Here is a 4,471-nt window from a genome sequence, read left to right as displayed (position 1 = left end):
CTGGTCCTGCTCACGCATACATTTGTATTTTTCCCTCCCCTTATATTTTCGGATTGCTGGTTGTAGTAGTGACGCTTTTTCGTTTTGCTTTATGCACACTTTCGCATGCTATTTATTGATGTTACTCTTTCCACATACGTTTTGGCACACTCACACTATGTATACGGCAGGATGCTTCACCCCTTCCAAATGCTGCGGTTGCTTTCTGTTACCCTTCCTCTCGTTCTTCCTTCTACCCTCTGCGCTAGGATATCCTCGACTGGTGCTGCGCGTGTTCAGCCGGCGCCTGTCTGGAAATGACGTCACGGACTGGTGCTGCGCATGTTTAGCCGTATCCTAGGCGTCCTTGAAGTGCGCTCTTCTACGAAAGAGCTGTGATGAAATCTGTTGATGAAAATTAACCAATAATTAATCCATGTTTTTTTATAAGAAAAAAAAACAAACTAAACAATATTTTGCACATAGGATTATAGAAACGCTTACCTTTATATTTTAAAACCGGACACCGTTTTCCTTCCGTCGATCGTTTTGCGGGATGTTGGCAACCGTCGATTAACATGCGCGTGCACTGTAACTTTTTAGACAACAGGCGTTAGTTGAATGTACCCACTGAAGCACACACGAGGATAAGAAACTTACCTTAGAAATTTACAACGATAAATCATTCCATAATTGAAGAAGAAGGAACACGGCACAAAACGTAGACGAGCAAAGTACGGGGCACAAGAAATCACACATCACTCCAACACATCCTTCCACAGTGAAAGTTCTGGACAGACTGAGGATGCCTAACACCCGGATGAGCGCGATAGCAGAAAAATCTTGGGAGATCGAGAGAGATGGGCAGTCTCGGTTTAGCGGAATACGCATGCAGATGCATGAGTGTGTGTCACTCGAAGGATTTTGGTTTCCCCTTCTCCCGTTTTTCGTTCATAGCCCACACGATCAGCGTTGTGCCGTCCAAAATCTAGAGAAAGAAGACATGCTCTCTCGCTTTGGCACACAGGAAAGTTTTCCAATAGCTTCGGTTTTGCTGGTTGGGTATCGCATTCCCAACCAGCAAAACCGAAGCTATTGGAAAACTTTCCTGTGTGCCAAAGCGAGAGAGCATGTCTTTTTTCTCTAGGTTTTGGACGGCACAACGCCGATCGTGTGGCCTATGAACGAAAAACGGGAGAAGGGGAAACCGATATTCTTCGAGTGACACACACGCATGCATCTGCATGCGTATTCCGCTGAACCGAGACTACACATCTCTCTCGATCTCCCATGATTTTTCTGCTATCGCGCTCATCCGGGTGTTAGGCATCCTCAGTCTGTCCAGAACTTTCACTGTGGAAGGGTGTGTTGGAGTGATGTGTGATTTCTTGTGCCCCGTACTTTGCTCGTCTACGTTTTGTGCCGTGTTCCTTCTTCTTCAATTATGGAATGATTTATCCTTGTTAATTTCTAAGGTAAGTTTCTTATCCTCGTGTGTGTTTCAATGGATACATTCAACTAACGCTTGTCGTCTAAAAAGTTACAGTGCACGCGCATGTTAATCGACGGTTGCCAACATCCCGCAAAACGATCGACGGAAGGAAAACGGTGTCCGGGTTTAAAATATAAAGGTAAGCGTTTCTATAATCCTATGTGCAAAATATTGTTTAGTTTGTTATAAAAAACATGGATTAATTATTGGTTAATTTTCATCAACAGATTTCATTACATCTCTTTCGTAGAAGAGCGTACTTCAAGGACGCCTAGGATACGGCTAAACATGCGCAGCACCAGTCCGTGACGTCATTTCCAGACAGGCGCCGGCTGAACACGCGTAGCACCAGTCGAGGATATCCTAGCGCAGAGGGTAGAAGGAAGAACGAGAGGAAGGGTAATAGAAAGCAACCGCAGCATTTGGAAGGGGTGAAGCATCCTGCCGTATACAGAGTGTGAGTGTGCCAAAACGCATGTGGAAAGAGTAACACCAATAAACAGCATGCGAAAGTGTGCATAAAGCAAAAAGAAAAAGTGTCACTACTACAACCAGCAATCCGAAAATATAAGGGGAGGGATAAATACAAATGTATGCGTAAGTAGGACCAGCAATCCAAGCATTTGAATGTGTGCGTCGGTTTGTGCCGTGCTGAAAGTTTTTACTTTAGCTGCTGCTAGTGTAAAAACTTAAGGAAAGCTTAAAGTAAAAATTTTTTACACGGGTCACCTTCGGAAATTGTTGGCTGGGTTTCGCCCTAAAACGCCTCCATAACATCTCCCTCTCTTAAAATGTAAGGTACACATCGAACCGACTGGGTAATCTTCTATTGCGAGAATAGCTTCGTGGTTCCTGTACCCGTTTTCAGCTTTCTAGGACGTGCGGTTGCCGTTCTTCTAAATATTTGCGTAGACGATGCGCTGAATCAACCATTGAGGTCATTTTGTTGTTGCTGCAAGATCACTTGTTTATAAAACTTGTTTTTTTTTTTTCAAACAGCCTTTGTTTAAAACGTTTTCTGTGTTAGAGTGTTCTTTTACTTCTGCCAATCCCTTTTCCTTTTTGGCTGTAATCTTTTTGTGCTTTGTAAGTGCTCGAGAATCGTGCTGTATTATTATTATTTAATGGTTTTTGACTTGGTACTCTTGCTTGATTGTGTTGCTCATGTACTACACACTTAAAAATATTTCACGACCTCGGTTAAAAAAACTGCCGAAATTCGTCGGCTCTTTCGATTCTTGCTGATATGTCAGTTGAAAATTTCCCATTGCCGATAATCAGTACCATTTTAAACTGAAATATCAGTTAAACAAATATTTTAACTGAAACTCGGCAACACAACATGCCGATTACGTACGTTAACACTTCTGTCACCGAGGTCATCCGTCAAAATAACCGAAATATCGGCTATGCTATTTGAGTTAGCCGAGGCTCGGTTTTCTATCTGTCATTCATCATTTTGTCGATGCAGAAACCTTTCGGAGTGATTTTGTGTTATAAAATTAATAGTGTGAAAAATAAATGAAAATATGACACCCAGCGTGAAGAAACCGATCATCAGTAGCGTACGATCGGACACGGGTGGGCTACGAAGCTCTGTCAACGCACGTAGCCAGTGCACATAAGATCGTCGCTCGAAGCAGTCCTTATCCAAGGATTACCGGATGCTAGTCCGATTGGACCAACCTTTGCCGGCCCGTTCGGACTTCCTGGTTTCATTTCCAGTTACCTTCACGAGGTAAATATCCAAATACTCGACCACGTGACTTCCAATCAGGGTTCACTCAGGCTTGTTTCACTCTGCCCGCTTTACAGAACCGTGTCTGTACCGGTGTCCGCTCTATGCCCGGCCCATCTTCCTGCACCCTTACTACATCCAGACGCTGTACACCATCTGGTGTTGTACCGGCGCCCGTCCCTGCGCTTCCCATCCCACCACAACTCTCACAATTGGGGGGGAGGTGACTTCCTGCCGTCCAACTACAGATACGATGGTGGTATCATGCTGCAGAAAATGTACATCGGCAATCAGCATGGGCTCTGGCTGTTATGGCTGTGGCTGTTATGGCTCAATAAATAATTGTGTTTGTTTTTATAACTCGAACTAACTTTTTACGCAAATAAAACCACTAAAATTTAAAAAAAAAAATTGTTTTTATAATTAGCTGAAATCTCGGATTGCTCTAACCGAAAATCTCGGTTGAACGTAAACGTCAAAACAAAATGTCAATTGAATTTTTAACCGAGATTTCGGCAACAAAAATTTAACCGAGATCTTTGCCGAGATCTCAGTAGTGCAGATCTCGGCAAAAATAACCGAGATTCGGCAAATTTTTTTAAGTGTGTACATTCCTTTTTTTAGTTGAGCATTCTGAACATAACTGTCGCTATTATTTTATTTTCCTTTTGAATTCTTGAATGATAATTTTCGCTTAGGCATTTCTTTTGCATATGGGGATTGCTACCCACTCTCTCTTAAAAAAAATAATAAATCGCGTTATAGCCCTCTAGTTTTTTTTTAACGTGCAAGCTGTTGTCTATACGACACTATTGATGATCAGGTTTCTTTTAAGCATGCGCTACTTTCTATTATATTGATTTCATTTCCTTTTTTTATCATTTTGCGTTTTATCCATCTCATTTTTTTATATTACATTTGTATATCTTCCAACTATATGGCAATAATCTTTTCAGGCTCTTTATGTATGAATCTTGGTATCGTTATTTTCCATTTTCTCTTTTTTTCTTATGTGGCAGTCGTTGTTCCGTTTGTAAAATAATAATCGCTGCCTGATCCTTTAAAAACGCTGGGATATTCTAAGCTTTTAGCAATTGGTGTCGTTGTTGAAACTGATTCACAGCACGCATTCATTGGTAACGATCCCAGCTTAAAAGATTATATTACGTCTGCACCCAATAATAAAAGATTTACGCGAGCTACCCGTATTGTGCCTGTTTTCGTAATTCCTCCAACCGTAATAATTCCTTCGAATTACCCGT

At 41.8% G+C, this 4,471-nt stretch overlaps 2 long non-coding RNA genes across 2 annotated transcripts; one reads left to right on the top strand and one right to left on the bottom strand.

Moving 5' to 3' along the window:
- Positions 1-893, bottom strand: LOC133393482 (uncharacterized). The gene is made up of 3 exons (XR_009766188.1): positions 640-893; positions 484-574; positions 1-384 (listed from the first exon to the last, which is right to left on the bottom strand). It is a non-coding gene; the product is annotated as an uncharacterized LOC133393482 (long non-coding RNA).
- A 155-nt stretch (positions 894-1,048) lies between these two features.
- Positions 1,049-2,328, top strand: LOC133393481 (uncharacterized). The gene is made up of 3 exons (XR_009766187.1): positions 1,049-1,454; positions 1,520-1,610; positions 1,699-2,328. It is a non-coding gene; the product is annotated as an uncharacterized LOC133393481 (long non-coding RNA).
- The last annotated feature ends 2,143 nt before the right edge of the window (positions 2,329-4,471 follow it).

The sequence above is a fragment of the Anopheles gambiae genome, chromosome 3 (assembly GCF_943734735.2).
Source record: "Anopheles gambiae chromosome 3, idAnoGambNW_F1_1, whole genome shotgun sequence".
NCBI lineage: Eukaryota > Metazoa > Arthropoda > Insecta > Diptera > Culicidae > Anopheles > Anopheles gambiae.
This window is presented reverse-complemented; position numbering and strand designations above follow the sequence as displayed.